We start from the raw sequence: 25,455 nt of genomic DNA on the forward strand, positions 1-25,455 counted from the left end.
GTTACTGTGTTAATTCTTATACTGGTCAACATTTGAGCATGACAATCAAACTGCAGTGAAACCCTTCTCTCCCAAAAGCAGACAGACCTGACACCCGCATAAAACTATGTATGCCCTGACACACTGAATGCTACAGTATTGCAATGCTGATCAGACTAAGCTTACCTACACACTCTTCTGGTGTGGACACTGTGGCACCCACAGCCACAATATAGGGTGTGATGGATGCATGGGAGATGATGGATGTGCCTAGATTTGCCAGGAATTTCTTAGTGGCTGAGAGTGATTGTTCCACTGCAGGCCATCCACTGGTGTTGTTGCAATCCCTGGCTACATCTGCTGCTGTTATGAGTGTGGCATTGATCATGTCCATTTTGTGGTGTTGAACCTGCTCATATGTCCTGCTCTGATGACCAGTGGCACTGACATCATGAACAAGGTCAACCCACAATGCCTCCCACTGTTCCCTGTTGTGCCTCCTCCTGGACAGAAGGAGTTCATGGTGTTGACAGAGCCCTTCCAGTATTAATTCATTCTGCATCCGTGAAAGCTACATGGCATCTTGCATACATGTTCCCTGAAAGGTAACATGGGAACACTTGTCAGGATCACATACATGGGAGTACACTATGTAGTGATACAGCAAGGACAGAATGGCTGGCAATATCCACTGCTTGATTACACATGTCGTATTTCACAGTGTACAAATGTACTAAGCATGTGGATACAACTAGGATAGTAGTGATAATCACATATTCCTGTGTGTGCCATGATATATACTGCTGTATGTTTGCACAGCCGACACTGGAGTCTATTGTAGTGTGTCCCCAAGAAGCAACCCCCTGATAATATGTCAAACCAATTTTGCCAAACAAATAGCAGTGTGATATTATAATCACTATAAAGGGAGAGTTCAATGAACCCAGTGTGCCACATTGACAATATACATTCCACCCTTGATGTCTTGCACATCCCCTGTATGTGTAACAAATCTGGAGATCATTGGCATGTCATTATCACAGTTCTAAGAAAGCCTTAATACTGTAATCCCTATTCCCCATAAGAATAGTCAGAAATCTGCATCCTGATGTAAAGAAGATGGCTACATAGCTGATGGAGTGCAGTACTCCTGTGCTAATATGTGCTGATAGTTAATACTTTGCATATGCATGGTCTGTGTGAGGAAAGTCTCATACAGAATGGTTCCCAATAGCCAGCTGCTTGCCTTTTTAACATGCTTCTCATCAGCAGGTGATTGTCTCTTAACCAATCATTCTGTGGTTCTGAAATGTTAATTGCAGCCAACACAGATGGTTTGCACTATCATCAGCCAATCACATGCAACCACAGTACTATATATAAGGCCTTCATGTAGATTAGGTGCCCTTTCTGATATGTTGTGCTGGACATTACTGGGGTGAGGATACTATTTCATCGCAGAAGGTAGGTCTGTAGCAGCAGCTTTTACATAGAGATGGGTGTGCTACAGGCTGCAGCTGCTGCTGCAGGTAATAGTCATAGGAAGAGAGTTTGAACACTTTGGAGGACAACATGTTGTAGGAGTAACTGTGGGAGCTGTGTCAGCCTTGTTGTAGAGGCAGAGCCAGAGTGAGGCTACCTTTTCCAGTGCAATCAAGGCATGTGTTTAAGGTAAGTATGTTAGGCAACAGTATCACTAACTAAGTACTAGGCCACATGTTTGTTGTGTCCTTGAGCAACATGGGAGATTAATATAAAAATATGTCCACCTATTGGTGACTGTCAGGCCATGTGTTACAGTCTGGTAGTAATTTGGAGCTTGTATGAGGACAGTCCATGTTACAAGCAGGTATTTCAGATGTGTATGTTACGTGTGCAGCTGTGCTAATTGGCAGTGTGAGTTTGAAAGGATTGTGTGGTGCACTCTGATATTAGTGTCCCTCATCTGCAGTACCTGAGTTGAATTTCTTTGTGAATACATATTAATGCATGATGTGACACTTTATGCCCTTATACTTTTGCTATAGGGATATGTAAAGTGTGTTTCTATCTGGAGGCCTGTGACTTCCATCAGTGAAATGTAGACATTAAATTTGATATGCATTGTGTGGATAAAGAGTGCATGACTCATTTCATTATTTGCTGGCCTCACAATACTATAATTCCACTGCTACACACCACTGGATTTGAACCCAGGACTGTGTGTGGCAAAATATACTGTTTGCAAGGCATTTAACAGACTGAGCTACTGAATCACAGCTACAGCAGGAGTATTTACAAAATATATGTGCACACATACAGGCTGTGACAAACATATTCTACATTCATCAGTATGTGCATGGATTTATATGGATGTATTTCTAGCACCAGGGTCCCAGTTGAGCATGTATTTTGCCATTAATGCCTTAGCAGGTGTCTTTCTACATGTTGCTGATAAAAGGGCACATTTACCTGCTATCACAGGCCTCACTTACATCCTTTATTAAGTCTTTGGCTTTCTAGTGGTGTACTATTACACCAGAGTCCAAGGCACACTCCCATTCTTTCTATTACTTTTAATCAAGTTTGCAAGATGTGGTGCAGTGTGCAGCTCCGCTGAAATACACTTAATGACTGTAACTGGCAATTACTATGTTCTGTTTAAACCACCTGTTTTTATTAAGAGTTGTGTGGCATGGTAGGTTAATGCAGTGGTCTGCAGGTGGGATGGTCATGGCTTCAAAATATGGGATAGGTGTTTATTTTGAGCTGTGTATTATAATTCTAAAAACACATATAGTCAGTATAACTCTATTTAGCTGAGCTTAGTGAAGCTGCACGACATGGTGCATCATGCAGCACTGCACTAAAAAAAAAGAAAAGAAAAACGGGGAGACATGAAAGTGGTGAAATGGGGTGCAAGCAGGGGGGAAACATAGTGAAAGGCAAGTAGGGATGTGGAGGAAGGGTGTAGGAAACAATGGGACTGTCAGGACTGCTACATCACTGCCCCATGGTGGCAGTGGTAGAGGCTGAGCCCCGGGGTGAGGCTGCCTCACCAGATTGGCCAGTATGTCCTCAGTCTGGTGCAGGAGGTGGTCAAAACCATGGGAGTCTATCCTGCACAACAGAACCGGCAGCTCAGCCTGGGTGACAACTCCCCCCTCCACCACTGGTCCCAGAGGGGGGCCAATCCTGTGGGGGTGGTACTACCTGATGCCACAGGTAGTCCAGGGGCAGCAGAAGGGGCACCACCAGTCTGGGTCCCAGATGTGCTGGGACCTCTTGCTATGGCCGGAGGAGGCAAGGTAGGCAGATCAGCCGGAAGTGAGGTATAGCAACAAGTTAAGGTTAGTAATAACCAAGACATTGTCAGAATTTATAGAATGGAGCATCATATTTATTAATCCAAATGCATATTAATGTATATTATGTGTAACACAGCATTAAGTAACATAACAGTCAGTTTGTTAACAGCAAGCCAGTATGAATTAAACCATAAGGCCAACAAAACAGTTAGTTTAACAAAATATGTTAATATTAAATCATAATAAAACATAACAATAATAAATTACATTTTACCAAAATATACTTATTTTAACAAAATAACAATAATAAATAAATGAAGATAAGGGGTGGAGAGAGAGAGAGAGAGAAAAACATTCCATTACTGACAATGTAAACTATCCCTGAAAACACTGCTAATAAATACTCTACAGGTGTTGTGTCAGTTTTGAGTACAGTGACTACAATTCTCCTATAGCTGATGTAGCACGTGCATACTTCTCAAGCTGTTAGCATGGGTCATAGGGGCAAAGCAATAACAAATGCAGGTATGCAGCTACACAGAGCAGTTTTACATAATATGGACCTATATAACTACCAAGGTGTTCTGTAAGTGGATTTGGTAATACATTGCATTCCAGGTAATCATTTTTCTGGTAATGCTGTGTCAGACGGATTAGGCAGTTTTAATTACATTATGAGAAATCATGACACTTGAGGGGCATGTTTGTGTACAGTACATAAACTAGACAGTCATCATGCCTTAGCTGGCAGACATGGGAATAGAAGCCAATAACTGTGATTGCAGGGGACATCTGCAAATAATGTAACAATTGACTGCAGTAAAGACACGCAAGGAATGCAACCGTACTGGAAATATTTATACAGATTTATTTAGGAATCAGCAATGCTGCTTAACACTTTATTGGTATTGCTGATAAGTGTCTGTGACATCTAAACAAAATATCTGCTCATAACATAGGCTACCTCAAGCATATACCTTTTGTTCCTGGAATGGGAGAAAATGAGAGCATTATGTGACTGATATTGGCCTGGAGACAATCTTGGACCATACTATGAGTTCAGCAATACATGTTACAGGACATTTGTTTTGCATTCTAAACTATTACAGTGTTATACTTGACTGCAGTGGCAGTAGAACACACATGCATGGGATACAGCTGTACTGCATTTATTAAGGCAGATTTTTTTAGGAATCAGCAATGCTGCTTAATACTTTCTTGGTATTGCTGATAAATGTCTGTGAAGTCCACACACAATATCTGCCCATAGAGTGGGCTACCTCACCCATATACCTTTATAAGCTGGTGTAGGAGGAACACAGATCTTTATGTGACTGATATTAGCCTGGAGACAGTGTTACACTTGACTGAAGCAACCTTACCACAGATAAGCAATACATACAGCTCTACTGCAATGGGTATGACAACACAATCCTGTTGTACACCATTTTGCTTACTGATATTGGTATTGTTTATTTATTGCAATACAGTCGTTATTGTTCATTTATTGCACTACAGCTTTAATTACCTGTTTATTGCACTACAGTTCTACTTGCCCATTTACTGCACTACAGTTTTTATGTGTATACTTTATTGCGGTAAATGCTTTACTGTTTCTTGCTTATTGCACTACAGTTAGCATAATAAATCCATACTTAGCACACTCACGGCACAACCTTGCCAGGTGCCCAGCATGGGACGCAACATTGCAAGTCCTGTCAGCTGCAGCTGTTGGGAGAGAAGCACACCTTTATGCATACCAGTTTTGCAGATATTCAGCTTGCATGTTTGATAAAACAGTGGAAAACATACTTAAATATTTGTGGGGCATGCCCAACTCTTGCATCTGAGACCCAGGTTTCCAAGGTTCTCCTCTTTCTCCTTTTTAGGTCATCATAATGATGGTGACACTGCTCACCAGTGTGGAGGATAGCAGTAGCACTGGTAAGTTCCCTAGCCAACTGTTCCCAGACCGCCACCTTACATTGCTAACCCTGGAAACCATCCAGCATCAGGCTGGGTTCATAATTCTTTACCATAAGCTAAACAAAGACTCTGGACTCCTGCACATCGAATCTCTGTGCCTGAAAGTGTTCACCCTCTCCAACACTGCCTAGCATATCAGCAGATAAGCAAACTCCAAAGAATGATGCAGAATTCCCACCTATTGTGCCTGATATAGGCTGTTTTGCCACCCTTACACATCATTAAGCAACATTCAAAAAAGGGCTGCGTCGCTTAACAGTGTGCAAACCAGCTAAGCAGAGCTAAGCATTGTGAAAACTCACACAACCAAGGATTTAGCAAAGCTTAGCACCGAGCAGACAGTAGTAGCCATTAGTGTGTTTAAGCAGTGCTCAGCACAGGTCAACAGTGCCATATTTCACAAATTTGTTTTTAAAATTAAACATATATACTAAATTAAATTACAGACATCTTATAACTGCTATGGACGTGAACTCAGGACCTACAAAGCATTAAGCTGTAACTCTACCCATTTAGCTATTAGTATACCTTTACATATACTACTGGGCTACCTGTTAACATTGCTGAACACCATGCCACATTGTTCAAACATGCTTAAACAGACTCAGCCATAAATAATTATATCTGGTTTCTACTTTTAGATGTCTGTCAGCTGTCAGCTATGTATGTATAAGTGACGCTCGGCTCTATGGCGATCCACACCTTGCCATGCAAACAGCAATTTAAAAAAATGTAATTATGATAATTAATTACATATGGTTTCTATTTTTAGTTGTGTAGCACGTGTCTGCTGTCTGTATGTGAGTACAGCTTGGCATTGTTGCGCTCTGTGTCACATTGAGCAAACATACAGAGAGGAAACAAAAATTCATAAAAATAAAATATTACACATTTAAAACCATTCACAGAATTTCAACAGTATTGGGGAGCATTACAGGGAACCTCATCCTGTACATAACATCTGACCAGACATCCACAACCATGGGTAGCCACTACACTTCCCCCTACATGGATTCAATATCACTGTTTCTATGCTCTCCCTCAGCAGCATTCCCTCATTAATATGCATCACGTGCTGCCAATGGGGAACTGTGGCCATATACAAAGATACATTCCATGTAGGGTCTACACAGTGCCTACATGGATTTTATTAAATCCTGGGGTGTATCTTTTTCAAAGCCAGTATACCAAACTAGCCATGATATTGGTCTACTTATGTCTACCCTCCTTTCAAAACTACTAACACCCTACCTAGAATCAGTCTCTACTATTAAGCAAAAATAACTAAAACTTCTCTCCCTTCATCCTTACATAATAAAAAAGTTGACTAGCATTGTTTTTAATAAGTATACTCATGGTTTACAAATGTATTTCTACCTGTACTGCTATTGTCTATCAAACTTACATAACTTTCTTGTAAATTATCCTTGTATAATTCAAGCTATATAAAACTGTAACAAAACTAGGTGATGTCTAGAACACTATTATTATTTCTGTGTATGTAAAGCTTTTCTATCCGGACCTCAACTGAAAATGGGTGTCCACCCAATCACACTTTCCTGGTAAACAAATGTAAAATAAATAAAATAAATAAATAAAACTGCTATCAAAAAATGCACCACGTCAAAGGGATCATTTGGCTGTTGACATTGCATTGTCTAGACTGCGTAAATACATAGGGAGGAGGTTTGAATCCAGCAATGATGGACTACTGTCCATGAGTGTTTGTCTGTCATACTGTGTAGAGAAGGTTTGTAATATATGTAGTATGTGTAGTGGTGTAGTGTTACTGTATACTTCAAACACCTTCATACAGTTATAGAAGAACATCAATATATGAAAGAATGGTGATGTCATCCATTCAAATGTGCATTGTCACAATTGTAAAAGAACATCTGGTGTGGCACATGTGATTCAGGCAGTGTTCTGTACCTTATGATCTTAGGTAGTCTGTTCCAATCCAGACATTACCCCTTAGACTCACTTGTGCCACTGTGTCTGTAAATGTGGAGGTAGGTAACAATGTTGTCAGACAGCAATCTGCTATGTACATGTATGGACAGGGATTCCTATTACAATTTCTGCTCCTTTGTTCACACAGAAATGCTTTATTTGATAATGATGATGCCATGGGATGATGTTTGTCTTTCCCATAAGAACTACTAACACTTTTTCTGTAATGAGAGTACATGAGACTATGTTCTGTAGGCTTGTGCACTAGTAAAGCATGTGTTTGAATCTGTGATTATCCAGACACTGTGCCTGATTTCAATTCTCTCTTCAAAGTGACTTGATTTAACGTATATGTCCAGGGCATGCATGTAAGATTTCTGAGCATCCATTGCACACCCCCACTCATGGGAGCTGCCTCTAACATGAGTTTTACAGGTAGTGCCATGGCCCTGGCCAAATGGAGGTGTGTTGCAGAGCTTTGAGTAATACCTATTACCAGATACGTGGCAATGGCATGAGTAACATGCCCATGGGGATATCCTCTCCTGTCTCTAGGCACCTCCGCCACTAATGTCAGTGTGGAACTGCTGGTGCTGTGTAACCTTGGCCATCCATGTCCACAATGGTTACCTTCAATAGAAGCAGTGGTGGACTGGCTCCATGAATGATGTGCCTAGCACATGGTGTGTGAGCATGGAAGGACCTGCCTTGTGCCAGTTTCTGATTTATTCAGTCAAAAAAGTCAGACATACAGAACATGCACTCATGTAAGTCATCCTGAACACCCTGCAGTACCCATATAATCTCTGCAAAGCCTCAAGTGGTGCTAGCCTTTGCCTTCATGATGGCTTTGCAGATACATGGAGTTCCATCCATGGACAGAACTTGTACTGTGGAGGCAGTGCCCATGATGTCCACATGAATCAGTATGTACACCTATGTGGCCACTCACCAATCCTACAGAGCTTGGAGCAGACACTGATGGATGGGTCAAAGGGGGGGGTGACACACTGGCCTGCTTACCTTTGTCCACAACAATCTGACCTCCCTGTGTGAAGTGTCCCTTGGATGGTTTGCACAGGTACAGAGGCTGTGTCTATTGTCTAGAGAAGGTTTATACTGTGAACACTTCCTGTCAGTGGAAATTCCATGGTGGGGGAGCCAGATAGACAATCACCTCTAAAGACACCAAAACAGAAGACCCAGTGTAATTATAACCCATCATCTCTACTTTACTTCCCGTGCAGACTTAATAGGATGGAGAACAGTGACAATAACAGGTAATGCAACCTTACCTTCTGCAGGTGCCCTTAGAGATTGTATGCCTGATACAAAATAGGAAAGACGCTACACAAGTGCCATGCTCACTAAGAAATGGATCAAATAAAAATTATTTATGGCATAATAGAGGAAGAGCAATAAACACCAGGGGCATCTTCAATGGACACTCTTGGGACACTCTGCTTCTTGGCTTGGAGGTTTAATACCCCAGAGTGGGACTGTGATGAGTCTGATCTCCCACACAGAGATGCCAGAAATTCCTCTGTCTTTGTCAGTTGCGGTTCAACTGACAGCCTTCTTCCCATTGCCCTACCCTCCCATGCAAGGTGGATGACATGGTTTCACATCACAGATAATTTTTGTGGCCCTGTATATGACCTGTTTCCAGGTGAAATCCTTGCCACTGATAACATTAAAGCCTATGACAAGGTCCTAGTATGCATGGTCACAATAGGGTCAGTCAGCAGTGTCCTGCTTGAGCAAATGTGGGCCATGGACACAGAGGACCTGCACCAGTACTTCATTTTCTGTGATGGACACTCTTCCTTGCCTTTCCTTTGCCAGGCATATTGCTGTATGAATAAAGAAAATACTGTGTGAGCATGCCAGATGGACTGCTTGTCCAGTTAGACTACCTACAAGTAGCCCGTTCCTGTCCATTCATTTGAGAATGCTAATATGTAGACACAGGGGTATGGTGTACAGCCTTCACTCACTAACAGATACAGAAAATCCACTGCAAACAGCCCTTCCCCAAACACATACAAACCTAACCCACAGAGTTAAGCATACTGTTACTTGCAAACCACCAAAGTCACACTGCAGTGGAGTGTGCATTCTGCAATATTTACCCTTCAATAGGTACACCATAAGGTTATACCCACTGTGGTTTCATTCCACAAAGACACAGCCATCTATTGGTACAATAGCACATATGCTGAAACTGTAATTGTATAATGCTATTCTGCAAAGTCCATGTTAGACACACCTCATGTGTCACAAAAGGATGTTCTCCACGGTTGTGTGTGTTTCAGCATATCATAAGGCTTTGCTGGTCTGACTCCTTTAAGAGGAAAATTTCACAATTGCTTAATGTATGCCTCCAATTAGTCTTCACAGCACTTGTGTATAACATCTCTGTGCTTCACTGACTCATTTATCCTTGGTAGAATACTTCATAGTTACTATACAGTTCCCCAAATCAAGTATTCTACAAAGAGACATTACTACAGACACAGAAGTATAAAAAAAGATATGCATACCTTCAGCAAGCTGTAGCTTGGCTTTTGTCAGGGTTAACTGGTTTCCACAGGTGAAGGTCTTTTCCCAAAAAGTCTCTACTTCTTTTTATATAGTGTAATGAGCCTCTGTGTAGCTGCTTGGGATTACATCATGACCATTCTGACCTCTGAACATAAGTATTCACATGAGGGTGCATGAATGTCTCTGAATCACTCATTCTATGTATTGTGCCCATAAGCTGATTCTCACAGACAGCTCTACATGGCATGGTTTACATGCCTGAGCATATCTGAGACACATTGCAAATAAGTGGGCATGCTAACATTAGCAGGAGGTTTTCTGCACAGATTCATGTTGAGTCTCTGAAGACAGGAAGACAGTTTCAGCAAATGTTAAGTATCTAGAAAATATTCACTGAAACTAACTTCAGTGAACATCTGAGGAACATTTTTTTTTTTTTGCAGATGGACAAGTTTTCCTGCAACACCCATATGGGGAATATCACACACATCCCCGACTTTATCTATACAAACACCAAGGTCACACAAAAGTCAAGAAAGAGACAAACTACTGCTGGGAAAGGTAATTTTTGCAAATGTACTTCAATCTTTTTGTGTTCACCAAAACTGTCTACGGGAAATTGACAAGAATTCCTCCTGCACCTCCCTGGTTAAAACTGCTAGGCATGGGGTCATAAAAAAGTACTGTTTTTCTTATAGATGTAGTACATAACATAAAGCTGAACTGTGTCTGACATATATTATAAATTCTATCACCTTCCTGTAAATGTTCAAAATGGCATTACCCATCTCAAACCCTGCCAGTGACCACACTGCTATGTTGCTGTACATTGTTGGCAATTCTCCCCATGAGAAATGGGTATGATCATAAAATGCCAGACATTATTGTCTGGCATGTGGTCTAGTGAATGGTCATGGTTTTAGATGGCACCTGTCCTTGCAGGCAGAAGCATAGCTGGCTCAGCCAGTGTTCCGTGCCCATCCTACAAACCAGTGCTTCGCCCCTCAGCTCTTCATGTGAAAAAAAAAAAAAACTAGCACAGCTAACCAGATACAGGACATGCCTTCCTCCCTTCTGTCCCAGTCATTCAGGTCCTGTTATTGTGCCCTGCTCTCAAACTTCCTTCCTTCCTTACATTATAGTAAAATACTAAAACAATTTTTCTTTTAAAATGTAGCAAACTGTTACTATAGTTTATATCCTGCACAGAATGTTACAACGATTAGGCTTTAGTTTAAAAAAATCTTTTAAATTGTAGGAAACTGCTTACTACAAATAAAGCAAGCAGCTGCTATAGGTTATATCTTGCATGAAGCACTAAAAATATTATTTATTTATTTATTGTTTCATTTAAATTGTAACAAACTGTCTGCTACAATGTAGCAGACAGTTGCTGCAATTAAACCACAAAAGGAGTGCTACAGAGCACAGATTTGACTGCAATACTGGCTTTTAAAAACTGGTATTGCACTAAGAGCAATTAGGATAATGGATGGTCAGTTGTATCATGCCCCCAAACACTTTGTGCTTTTTTTGACTGCAGGGCAATCAGGTGGTCTTTACATGAGAGCAACATTTTTCATTTTTTGCTTCAGAGATCTTCAGGAACATTTGCTGGGGGACTCGTATGAAGGTCCGCAGTATAAACTGGGTGTCTAATAAGAAATAAGAAATCACTAGACACCAGGGTAGAGTAAATGCACTTTAAAATCCTTTTAATATCCACAAGTAAATTTCAGGTACACTTTTAATATCCACAAGTAAATGTCATGTACGCAAACATAAAACTTTCAAAAGCAACTTACATCGACTAGTGAATGGTTTAAATAGTGTAAAAAAGTCACATGCACAAATCAATTGCCAGTTAAAATTAAAGGAACAGTGTGCTCTTAAAAACATTGTTGTGTAATAACAAGTATATGAAATTTAAAAGCTTGTAAAAACATATAAACCTAATATAACAATGGGAATAAAAACTTTATAAAGAGGCAGCTGGCTTACATATGAAATATACATATATTCCTGCAACAAATGTATTTACATAGACTTATGCTTGGTTATGAGTATAGGTTTAAGAGGGGCAATACCATTAAGCTCTGGAATAATATAAGCCTTAAACTTCAAAATCCAGTTCAGTTCTGCTGTCTCAGTTCTGAGAAAAAATATCTTCACCTCTTATATTTTCATACACAATTTCTAAAATCAGAAATTTAAAACTGTGGGTAGATCTATTCTCCAGTGTATGTTTGCTTAAGACATTAGTAACTACTTCTCCATTAATTTCTGAGAGATGAATGGATATGCAGTCTTTAAGCCTCTGGTTTGTTTTACCTATATAATAGGAAGTGCAGTGACTGCATGTTCCTAGATATACCAGGTTCTTGGTGATGTTCTTCATCTCACATTGCTGCAGTCCTTACTTATGGGTAGTCCGCTGTCCTCGGTCGGCCCGAATACCAAAGTATTATGCTGACGTCGGTCATGGGCGCCTAGATCTGACATCAGAGCATCAGGGTATAAAGGCGCATTATGGACGTCATATCCTCAGTCTTTTTTGCCGCATGGTCCGATGCAGAAGCAGAGTTGCAAGTGCCGTTCGGCGTTCTGAAATTTTTCGTTTTCGGAGTTTCAGACTGATACCAAGTTGGGCTAAGTACCCCGTTGTGGAATATTTTTGTTTTTTCTTGCCTCAGTTACTTACCGGATGTCAGAAAAAGTGAATAATTGTATTTCTTGTGGGAAACAGATACCGCATAGGGATTACCACTCGCTTTGTATTCCTTGTTTGGGACCGGAGCACGACGTAGTCGGGTGTCGGTTTTGTGCTAGGTTTAATAAGCGCACTATAAAACGGAGGTTAGATTGCGCTAGGTTAGTCTTTGGCAAGAGGTGTAACTATAATATGCCGTCGGATGTTCCGACGCCTGCTTCTACTAAGAAGCGCAAAGACAAATCTTTAAAACCTAGGCAGGATTATTCGTCCGTTTCGGACGCCGGACCTTTAGAAGCTACAACTGAACAGGTGGATCCGGCTGAAGTTTCTGTTGAGTCCCAGGGGGAAACTTTGATTTTACAAGATGTGGCCTCTCAAGAGGCAGGCCAGGCTGAAGGGGCCTCTCAGGTTACTATTCTCCCTTCTATGCCTAAGGTGGTTAGGCCTTCTGCTACTGTTTCTAAGGCTCCTTCTAAGGGCAGGCCTGTTTTGCCTTCCTCTGGTGTCAGTTCTGGTTCTTCAGGGTCGGTGCCTAAAAAGCACATGCTTAAAATGGCAGAGGATTTGATTACTTTAATTAGAGGTTCTATGCCCCCTCCTGATAAGAGGCCCAGGATGGAGCCAGAGTTGGAAAGTTTGGAGCAGGCCTCAGATGATTCAGAGTCTTCTACTGAGGACATTCAAGATTTCCTCCTTATTCTGATTCTGATGCAGAGGATTCCACTCCTTCTGCTTCTCCTCCAGAGGATTTTTCATTTTCAGAAACTCTCCATTCCATGAGGGAGCATTTTAAGTGGGAGGGACAGGATTACTCTGATTCCCGGAAGAGGCTTAGGGAGTTCTTGTTTTTACCACAGCATAGACCCTTAGCTATACCTCCGGTTTTGGATGTTGTTTCAGATGTTTTCTCGGAAGCTTCCCTTAATCCAGATTCTGTGCCTCCTGCCCCAGTTAAACCGGATGGGTATTACCGGGTGCCTGAGGCTCATAAATATCTGTATAAGAGTCCTAGGGCGGACCCAGAAACTATTAGTCAGGGGCCTAAGGGTGTTAGAGCCTCTGTTGTTAAGAATCCGGTTCCTCTGGATAAGGAAGCTAGAGCTTTGGATAGATGGGGTAAGAAGGTGTATACCACTTCTACTTTAGCAATGAGAGCTTTGAACTGCCAGTTTCATATGTTGAAGTATCAGAATTTCCTCCTTTCTCAGCTAAGATCTAAAGTGGATGCTTTGGCAGAGGGCATAGAGTGTAAAGAATTGCGGGATTTAGTGCATGTTTCTGAACAGGTGGGTAAGCACTCTTTGCAATGTGGTTTTGATGCTTTACAGGCTTCTTCTAGGGTGGCTGCCACTGGTTCAGTTATTCGTAGGCACGCCTGGCTTAAGGATCAGAATTTGTCTGAGCATGTTAAGTCTAGAATTCTGGATGCCCCTTTGCAGTCTGAAGTTTTGTTTGGTCCTCCTGTGGAGTCAGTCTTAAAGAAAATGGAAGACAAGGCTAAGTCTATGCAGACTGTTAAAGATTTTTGCAGGTACAACCTCCAAAGTTTAGTAGAAATTGGCCTACTAAGGGGTGGACGTACCCTTCTTCTGATTCTCAGTCTAGGGGTAGATCTAGGCGTGGTAGGGGCAGAGCTCAGAGTACCTTCAGGCCGAGACAATGGAGTTCGCCTGCTCAATCTGCTGGTGAGGGCAGGGGCCAGTCCTTTCGTAAACAGGCCCAATGACCTGCATTTTCAGCTGCCAGATTCCTCTTGCCTGGCAGCTCCTTTGGGAGGAAAGTTGGCTCTTTTCAAGCAAAATTGGCTTTTAGTCACCCAGGACAAATGGGTATTGGACATTATAAACCGAGGTTACAAGTTCTATTTCCATACCATGCCTCCTTTCAAAGGCATGCCAGACGTTCCTCCTCGGCAAAGGATAGAGGCTCACAGACAAATTTCTTTACTTCTTCAGATAGGAGCTATACAACCAGTTCCTCTGTCAGAAGTGGGCCTAGGATTTTATTCGCGCCTGTTTCTAGTTCCAAAGAAAGGAAACATGTGGAGACCAATTTTGGATTTATCTATCCTCAACACTTACCTGGACATTCCAAAGTTCAAGATGCTGACTTTACAACAGCTTTTACCTCTGTTGGGAAAAGATCACTGGATGGTTACTCTGGATCTCAAAGAGGCTTACCTTCATGTTCCTATCAGGCCCAGTTGCAGGAGGTACCTGCGTTTTCAGGCTGGAAATTTACATTATCAGTTCTCTGCATTGCCCTTTGGCTTATCTACTGCGCCCAGAGTGTTCACAAAGGTTCTGGCTCCAGTGATAGCATTTTTCAGACTAAGAGGAATACAGATTTATCCTTATTTGGACGACTGTCTGATTATGGCACAAGAAAAGGACGAACTTCTTCATCATCTACAGTATGTGATGGCAGTGTTAAGATGCCTAGGGTATTCTGTGAACGAAACAAAGTCCAGTCTAGTACCCTCTCAGGACATGTGCTTTCTGGGTGTGAGACTGAATACAGCTTCCCAGATGGCTTTTTTGACCCCGGACAAACAAAGAAGCCTTTCTCTTTATTTCCAGCAAATGTCTCTATGGTCCAGGCTGACTGCAAGGACAGTCCTTCAAGCCTTGGGGTTCATGGCATCTTGTATTCTGGTGCTTCCCAATGCCAAATTGCATATGAGGAAGCTTCAATGGTATCTCAAAAATGTGTGGACACAGCACTGCCAAAATCTAGACACTGTCATTCAGATAATACCTTGCATTCAGAAGGAGTTTTTGTGGTGGGCTCAGGAATGTCACCTAAACAAGGGACTCTCTGTGACCCGCCAGAGGCGAGTCAGATTCTAACGACAGATGCCTCGGACAAGGCTTGGGGAGCACACCTCAATGGAAAATGGGTGCAAAACACGTGGCCTGTCAAACTCCAACATTTGCATATCAACTTGAAAGAAATGTTAGCAGTCCAGTTTGCATTGATGGCTTTCAAAGATTTACTTTGTCCAGGGCAGGTGTTGATTCAAACAGACAACACTACTGTCATGTGGTACATCAACAAGCAGGGGAACCCATTCTTACCCTCTTTGCAGGCAAGCGATGATTCTGTGGGAAACTGCTCTCAATCTACACCTCAATCTTCAGGCAAGGTTTCTACCAGGAGCACAGAACTCCTTAGCAGATGTATTGAGCAGACAAATAGTGGATCCTCACGAGTGGAAATTGGATCCTCATGTATTTCAACAGTTGACAGTGTTATGGGGAACTCCAGACATAGATCTGTTCGCTTCTCCATTAAATTACCAGTTGCCAAAGTTTTGCACAAAAATGTTTCATCACACAGCTTGGAAGGTGGACGCTCTATCTTTCAGTTGGAACAATCTGCATGTATATGCCTTTCCACCGCTGCCTCTTCTTCCCAGGGTACTTTTGAAGGCCAGACAAGACAAGCCAACCATGATTTTGATAGCACCGGATTGGCCTCGACAACACTGGTACCCACTACTGAGGAGTTTAATACGGGAACCTCCGTGGCCTCTGCCTTTGATTCCGCACCTTTTGTCACAAGAGGGCAGTCACTTCCTCAATGTCAAGATTCACTCTCTGCATCTAACAGCCTGGCATATTCTGTTTTAGACTCTGGAGGGTCTCAGCTTCCACAACAAGTTTTGAATGTTATTTTGGAGGCCAGGAGGCCTAGTACCAGGAAAGTTTACACTGATAAATGGAGGAGATTTTTTATTTGGAGCAAAGGAAAGGACTTTGATGTCTCTAAACTTGATTTAAGTGTTGCTCTTCAATATCTTACTGAATTATTGGACAAGGGTTTGTCTTTCTCCTCAATAAAGGTCTATGCTGCAGCCATTTCTGCTCACTATAATTGTGACCCTCCTTTATTCTCACATCCTTGGTTTAAGCAATTTCTTAGAGGGGCAAAGAATATAAGACCCCCACGTAGAGCTCCTACTCCTGCTTGGGATCTCAATTTTGTGTTGGAAAAACTTACTCTACAACCTTTTGAGCCTGCAGCTACTGCTGAGTTAAAGTATTTATCATGGAAATCTGCTTTTTTGTTGGCCATTACCTCTGCAAGAAGGGTTTCTGAATTACAGGCCCTCATGGCAGTGGAGCCTTTCCTGATTTTTCATAAGGATAGGGCATCTTTGCGTACTAATCCTTCCTTTATGCCTAAAGTTGTTTCTAGTGTGGCCTTAAATCAAACTATTCATTTGCCTACTTTTTATGCAAACCCCCAAAATAAAGGGGAGAAAATTTTGCATACTTTGGATATTCACAGGCAGTTGCGTTATTATTTGAGCAGAACCAAGGAGTTCAGACAGTCTCAGCAATTGTTTGTTTCTTTTGCTTTGGGTTCACAGGGTAAACCTGTTTCAAAACAAACTATTTCTAAATGGATTGGGTTTTGTATTTCTTTCTGTTATTCCCATCATGGTAAGGAGATTCCTGCTGGAATCAGGCCTCATTCCACTAGGGCTACTGCTACTTCTACGGCCTTTATAAGGGGGGTAGCTACAAAGGACATTTTGGAGGCAGCTACTTGGAGTTCAGTGCATACCTTTTCTAAACATTACCACCTTCCTCTTTATTCTAAGTCTAGGGCTGGATTTGCCACTGCGATTTTACAGGGCATTTTAGCGGCCCCTAATGCTTTATGATTTTTGCCATCCTCCCTTTCCCGTTGCTTTGGGATTCTACCCATAAGTAAGGACTGCAGCAATGTGAGATGAAGAACATAGTACAGTTTTGTACCTACCATAAATGTAGATGTTCGAAGATCCACATTGCTGCAGTCCAATTTACCCTCCCTCCTTCCCCTCTGTAGTTTGACTTGGTGCTATGCTTTAGGTGATGGTTGTTGTTGGGCATGTTTTTGGGAGGTATTCTGTTTTTGGCTGTGGCCTTTCTGGTTTGGCCTTCTGACATCTGGGGCAAGAAAAGACTGAGGATATGACGTTGGTCATGCGCCTTTATACCCTGACGCTCTGATGTCAGATCTAAGCGCCCATGACCGACGTCAGCCTAATACTTTGGTATTCGGGCCGACCGAGGACAGCGGACTACCCATAAGTAAGGACTGCAGCAATGTGGATCTTCGAACATCTACATTTATGGTAGGTACAAAACTGTACTTTACACTCACCATAGGCTCTAATTTCAAACTTTGTGGCTGTTACAGGACAGGATGCATAATAATTTTCGTAGTGTCAATGTACTTACAGAATACACAACTGCCACATTTGTAAGTGCCTTTTTTCCTTGAGTTGGATGTAAACCAAAATCAGGGTTGTTCTCTACAGCATAATATACTTTTTGAGTTGCTGTATCCTTTATGTGAAAACAGGGGTTATGAAATGATATAATTACTAAGTGATGGAACATCCTGTAGTATGTGCCAGTGTCTATGAGTTATATTTTCAATGGCTAAAGAGTTCCTATTATGTCAAGGTGCATCTAAGTTTCAGTTTAATGGTAGTATGGGTATCTGACTGTGTGTGCCTATCTGCTTGGTTAAAGGAAAATAAGTTCAGCAACTGTATTTCTTTTCTTTTTAATGTCCTCACATATCTGCTGGACTTCTTGCTTGTTGTAACCTCAAAGGGCCAAGTCTTCAACAGAAACTTTCATCTGTTCTAACATATTTTTGTCTTGAAAAACCGACATTTGTGCTGTAACAGAGACCTGGTTTAAAGCAACAGAAGGCAACCCTGAGCTACCAGGCTATAACTCATTCCATACCTTTTGGCCCCAGAACATGGACCAAAGCTCCAAAGGTGGTTGTGTCTCCATATTCATAAAGGATATTCACACCTCCAGACTAGTAGCCCAGCATAACACATCTGGGATACTTCAGGTACAACTAACACTGGGTAAGACAGCGATTCAGGTCATAATCTGCTATAGGTCCCCAACCATGTCCCAAGACTCTCACTCCATGTTCCTAAGCATCCTGGAAACTATTAGGGTCCAACCCAACACTCTCATCCTAGGTGACTTCAACTATACCTCCATCAACTGGGAAAACTATTCATGCACCAATGGGAGTGCTACAGAATCCTGAAAGCCCAAAATTCTGAAGACCAAAATCCTGAAAGATCAAAATCCTGAAAACTCATAATCCTGAAAACAAACAGGATACCAACACTTACTATATTCCAGCACAAATACATACAGAAACAAATAAAACACAAACCATTTTACACTTATCCAAGTGGGGGGATGTACCCCCCACACCCCCTTCTACTTAAATATATCAACTCTGAGACTACACTTAGTGTACTGAAGTGCAGTCTCAGAGTTGTTATATTTAAGTAGCAGGGGGGTGTGGGGGGGTGTAGGGGGCACAGCCCCCACATGGGGGTGCAGGCGGGCTTGACTCCCTGCGTATAGTTGAAGGGTAATATGTTTCTATATGTACTCATACTGGAATATAGTAACTGTTGGTATCCTGTGTGTTTTCAGGATGTTGAGTTTTCAGGATTTTGGTCGTCAGGATTTTGGGCTTTCAGGATTCTGTAGCGCTCCTGTGCCAATACACTGGCCCACCGCTTCCTGGAATTCATCAGTTCCAATGCCCTGGACCAGCTCATTCTTAACCCCACTAGAGGAAGAAACAACCATAGTCAAGTCCTCCCTAGTTAGATCTGACCACAAACTAATCACCATAGAAATCCACATCTCACCCCCATCCCTCAGAAAGGTAACCACCATGAAAAACTTCTCCAAAGCTGACTTTGGGCTCCTAAAAACAGGGGTGGCTAACTTCACGGCACCCATGTCAATGGAAAATAGATGTATGACTGCCAAATCATATACCAATGCACTGTACGAACACGTACATAAATGCATGGAACTAGCCATACCCAACAGAACCAAGATGCTTGCCTCCAAAAAAAGGAAACCAATCTGGAGGTCCCCTGCCATTAATCCATTAATAAACTCTACAACAGAAGGAAGAAACTATTGCAGAAAAAGGTGAAGTCCCAAGACTGGAAAAACTCCCTTATTAGCCTCAACAAAAAGTTGAGATCCCTCATCAAAACCTCTAAAGCTAGCTATGAAGGCAGAACTGTGGCAGACACTAAAAGCAACCACAAAGCCTTCTATAATTATATCAAAAATCTCCATGGCAATACCCCGGTTTCCTCTGAGTTACTACACAATGGTACCTCCTATACTGAGCCAACAGATATTGACAACATAGTGACTGGCAAATTCAGTGCCAACTTTACCCCTCTCCCCAATTGGACCAATCACAATACCAGAGGAATGGCAGGCACCCAGCATTACTGCAGCACAGGTTAAGGCTGCATTGTCCAAGGCCAAGAATACAGCTTCCATGGGACCCAACAATATCCCTGGATGTGTTCTACATGAACTATAAAGTGAACAGGCACCACATCTGTTGCCCTGTTCAATCACAGCCTCACCTCAGGCTTTGTCCTTACCAAATGGCACACTGCTACAGTCATCCCTCTCCATAAATGGGGAGCAACTACAGACCCTGGGAATTATTGCCCCATTAGCCTGATGAGTCTGATAGGTAAGGCTATGGAGCGCATCATCATGGACCTAATTAACAAGGATATAGGGAATCTCCAAACTCTAGATCCCACACAATTTGATTTTGTGAAAGGCAGATCACGCCTGCTCAACCAGGTTGACTTCTTTGAGTCAGTCAACAGAGCTGTGGATGAGGGGATTGCAGTTCATACAGCCCACCTCGATCTGGCCAAGGCCTTTGATACCATTCCTCACTCAGGAATTATTGATAAACTCACCAAATTGGCTCACAGATAGAACCCACAGTGTGAAAGTAGCAGACTCCAAGTCAGACTGCTGAAAAGTCACAAGTGTAGTCCCACAGGGATTGGTCCTGGGTCCTCTCCTGTTTGACATCTACTTCTCAGAAGTCCAGGCCAACACAGAGGGACTCTGGCTGACCACATTCACAGACGACTGCAAGCTGGGAGCCATTATTAACTCCCCAAGTGATGTAGACATTCTACAGAAAGGCCTCACTGACACCAGTGACTGTGTTGTCAAAACCATGGCCTTAAGCTTAATGCCAAAAAATGCGTCGTCATCCCCTTTGGGAAAAACTCAATTCCTACTAATTACCACATTGATGGGAGCCCACTGAACACTGAAGGTGTTATAAGAGATCTGGGGACACAGGTTAACTGCAATCTCTCCTTCGACCACCACATTGCCACTGTGGTCAGAAAGTCCTTCTATGTGGCACATCTCATTACCAAGGGTTTTGCATCCAGGAAAAAAGAGGTAATCATCTATCTCTATTCTTCGCTCATTAAGCCAGTCATTGAGTATAATACCCCATTTGACATGTACCTTACTAGACACATGCAACAGCTGGAAAGGCCACAAAAGTACCTCATGAAAAGGGTCCTAAGCCTTAAACACATGTCATACATGGACAGACTCAAAAACTCCAGCTATTCTCTGTCTCATATTGTCTACTAAGAGGCGATCTCTGCTTGACTTACAAAGCCATGTCTGACCCAGCTCTGTTAGAAATGCTACATCTAAAGAAATCCCTCCACACCACATGCTCCAGAGACCTCAACCTCATTACCCCAATCAACAGAACATGTTGTAGGGACAGGTTCATAACCCAGAGACTGCCCATGCTCTGGAATAGACTTCCCATACATGTCAAGCAGAGCACCTCACTGGCCCTCTTCAAGAGAAATCTTGAGTGGATGGGAAATAGAAAGTTCACCTCGGGGATCACTCCAGTGGTTCTACTTGATAGAAGCACTGGGAACTAATGTCGGGCAGCACGAATCCAGGGTACTTCCATGGGCTAGGCTTAATACCCAACTTAGTAAGTTTATCTAGGATTCCAGAGTGGGGGATGGTGTCAAAGGCCTTGGCAAGGTCTAGATAGGCTGTGTGGACCACCTTACCCTTGTCCATGGCTCTGGAGACTGATCCAAAGAAGTCAATCAGGTTCAGGAGACAAGATCGGCCCTTCACGAACCCAAACTGGGTGGGGTCCAGTGTTTGAAGGTTGCCAATGTCTTTGTTTATAAGTTCCATGATAATGCGCACCATGGCCTTGCAGATAAGGCTTGCCAGACTGATGGGACGGTAGTTTCCGGGATCCAAGGTGGATCCCCCCTTTTGGATTGGGATAACTGTAGCTCTGCGCCACTCAGTGGGCACGAAACCTGAGGTGAGGCTATGATTAAACATGACACTTAGGTGAGGTGCCAGTTCATATTGTAGTTCATGTAGTACACAGCCCAGGATGTCATCTGGTCCCATGGATGCTGTATTCTTGGCTTTAGAGAGTGCGTTTTGTACCTGTGTGGCCATTATTACTGGAATTTGGCAATCTTCTGGTATTGAGATGGGCCATTTAGGGGTGAGAGGGGTGAAGTTGGCACTGAATCGATCTGCCAGGATATTGGCAATATCCTTCGGATCAGTATATTTAATGCCATTCTGTTTTAGCTCAGAGCAGATCTGAGCATTGCCATTTAGATTTTGACATAGTTATAGAATGCTTTGTGGTTGTCTTTGGAATCTTTGGCAATTTTATTTTCGTAACTAGCTTTGGAGGATTTTATGAGGCATCTCAGTTTCTTACTGAGGCTAGTAAGGAGTTTTTGCATCCTGGGATTTTCCTCTTTTCTGCAAAAGTTTCTTCCTTTTGTTGTGAAGTTTGTTTATGGCAGGGGACCACCAGATTGGCTTCCTTTTTGGATGAGAGCATTTTGGTTCTATTTGGGATGGCACGATTCATGCATGAGTGGATGTGCTCGTACAGTGCCTTAGTGTAGGATTCAGCAGTTGAACTTTCAGTTCCGTCTGCATGGGTGTCATGAAGTTTGTCACTTCTGACTTGAGTAGCATGAAGTTGGCTTTGGAGAAGTTTTTATGGTGGTTTCTTTACTGGGGGTGGGGTGGGATGTGGATGTTAAGGGTGATTAGCTTATGGTCAGACCTGACTAACGAGGGGTGACCATAGATATGGAGCATTGATTTCCCATGTTGGTAATGACCAGGTCTAGGATATTGGAGCCCTGGTGGGACTATGGATTAGTTGATCCAGGGCGTTAGAATTTATGAATTCCAAGAACCGTTGCAAAGGTGTTGAGACATGAGTAGTTTTCCCAGTTAATGGCAGGGTAGTTAAAATCACCCAGTATTAGGGTGTTTGGTTCTATCTTAATATTTTCCAGTATGTTTAGAAAGGTGTAGTGAGAATCTTGGGGTATGGTGGGGGATCTGTAGCAAGCTACAATTTGGATTGCAGTCTTACGTAGTGTTAGTTGCACTTGGAGAATTTCAGACACATTGTGTTGGCCAACTAGCCTGGTGGTGTGAATATCCTTGGTGAATATTGACACTCCTCCACCTTTAGTGTTTCGGTCCTGGTTTGGTGGCCGAAAAGTGTAGTAAGAGTTGTAGCCTAGTATTGCAGGGGTGCTCTCTGGAGCCTTGAACCAGGTCTCAGTTACTGCACAGATATCGATGTTCTCCATTTTAGGAGTGCCTCGAGAGTGCATTTTGAGGTTTAGACTTCTAGCATTGAGTAGCATTACCTTCAGATTTTGCATGCTTGTACCTGTTACGGTGGTGGTTTTGTCCTTTGAAGTTTGCCTAAAAAAGGCACTATAGGGGTGGCAAGAGCCTTAGCCAGTAACCTGAATCCCGGGGGCGACAGGTGCAGACCATCTCTGGCAAAGCATCGTGGTCTGTCAATCATGTCATCCCAGGCAGACAGATACTGGATCTCCTTTGAATGACACCATAAGCTTAGCCAATTGTTGAAGTCAGTCATTTTATCCTTATATTGTGGTATCATTCTGGGCGAAGGCAGGATGCTACTCAGGGCTAGGGTCATACCTGCCTGGGCCACATGATCCGAGAGCTCTTCCATGTCTCTTTTCATGTAGTCCAGGGAGGTACGTCTCAAGTCATTCACTCCAACATGGACAATGACAGAGTCATATTTGTACATGTTGTGGAGTGACTTGAGTGCATGCGTTATGTGGCGGATCCTGGCACCTGACAGGCAGTTGACTGTAATTTTCTCCTTATTAAACCTGGTGAGAGGGACATCAGTGTGCCGGACTATAGAGTCACCTATGACTAAAGTGTTAGGTACATTGTCTTGCCTTAGGGGCTGTTGCTGGGTGGCACACTGGTGTTGTGAACTATGTGACACATTGGTTGTGATTGGTGTTTGTTTGCGTTTCAGCTTCAGAGGTCTTTGTTGCTTGGGCAGGTTACAGTTAAGGGCCTCTGCATATGTGGATTTAGTGTTGCTATATGTGGGTGTTGGTGGTGCGGGTTTAGAAGGACTATGTGTTGCTTGAGGTGTAGTGTGGGTGTTAACCTTATCCTCTTGACTGTTTAGGACAATCTTGGGTGGAGAGAGCTTTCCTTCCATTTTGGCTATGTAAGTGCATCTCTCACAGGTTGTAGTGTTGGGTGGTAGGAGGAGAGGGTTGTCTGTGTACATGAGGCAATTGCTGCATTGCCCCAGTATGCCCAGATTCACCAGGTGGACAGGAGAAATCACCGGAAGCTGACCCTTGGACATGCCTGGTTTGGGGCTTTTTATTTTTTTTCTTTGTAAAGTATAGGATCTGTTTCCTTAGCAAGGTACTTTGCAATTATAGGCTGTTTAGTGCCTACTATTAATTTATCCTTGTTAACAAGGAGAGTTCAGTGTTTGTATGAGTTTAAGGCTTCCTAGTGCTTTCCAGCAGGTATTAGAGAAAGTGCTAGTCACGGGGATGCTTAAAGGTAAGATTGAAAAGAATGCACTCTGCAGTGTGCACTAGAGAAGTTAGATGTGAAAGTAGGTAACTTGAGTTTTACCTGTTTAAAAAGTTAAGGTTTAGTGGAGAGTTACTATTTTTAAAACAGCAAGATGGATTGAAAGGGGTGGTCACTTTTTTATTTTGGTACTATGAAATACTGTAGGATGGCCAATAAATGTAAATAATTGAAGGGGTGGGATTTCAAAAATGATGATTTTGTGATTACTCACATAAGCCAGTGAAAGTAGAGAGAAATAAGATATATGGTCAGATTAACACAAGAGGCGGGCAACTAGAAAGACAGTGGTATTTAACAAGACAACTTAAATGGGTGGGAGGGCAGGAAAAAATTCTGCCTGACTCAGAACAGAGAGAGCTGTGGTCTCTTTTGAAGTTTTAATATGCTGTTAAAACAGAATGCAAGCAAAACACAAGGTAAAGAAAACAAACTACAGTATTCAAAATATAGAAAGGCAATACAGTAATACAAAAATAAAAGCAAACTAACCTTTCCTTCACAGCAAAGTGTAGCAGAGTCTGGATGAGCCTTTCTGGTAAAGCTCTGAAATGTTTTAGTTTACTCCTTAAATAGAAATTTTAGTTCCTAGCTCTACCCCCTCTGTTAACAAGTGATTAACCTTAAGTGACCTCTTCTGTCTTATGAATGAGTCCTTAATTAATCAGTTCTTATTTCTCCCTGACTCAGAACAGAGAGAGCTGTGGTCTCTTTTGAAGTTTTAATATGCTGTTAAAACAGAATGCAAGCAAAACACAAGGTAAAGAAAACAAACTACAGTGTTCAAAATATAGAAAGGCAATACCGTAATACAAAACATAAAAGCAAACTAACCTTTCCTTCACAGCAAAGTGTAGCAGAGTCTGGATGAGCCTTTCTGGTAAAGCTCTGAAATGTTTTAGTTTACTTTTTAAATAGAAATTTTAGTTCCTAGCTCCACCCCCTCTGTTAACAAGTGATTAACCTTAAGTGACCTCTTCTGTCTTATGAATGAGTCCTTAATTAATCAGTTCTTATTTCTGCCTGACTCAGAACAGAGAGAGCTGTGGTCTTTTTTGAAGTTTTAATATGCTGTTAAAACAGAATGCAAGCAAAACACAAGGTAAAGAAAACAAACTACAGTATTCAAAATATAGAAAGGCAATACAGTAATACAAAAATA

The sequence above is a fragment of the Protopterus annectens genome, chromosome 7.part0 (genome assembly GCF_019279795.1).
Source record: "Protopterus annectens isolate FY-2018-M chromosome 7.part0, PAN1.0, whole genome shotgun sequence".
Taxonomy (NCBI): domain Eukaryota; kingdom Metazoa; phylum Chordata; order Ceratodontiformes; family Protopteridae; genus Protopterus; species Protopterus annectens.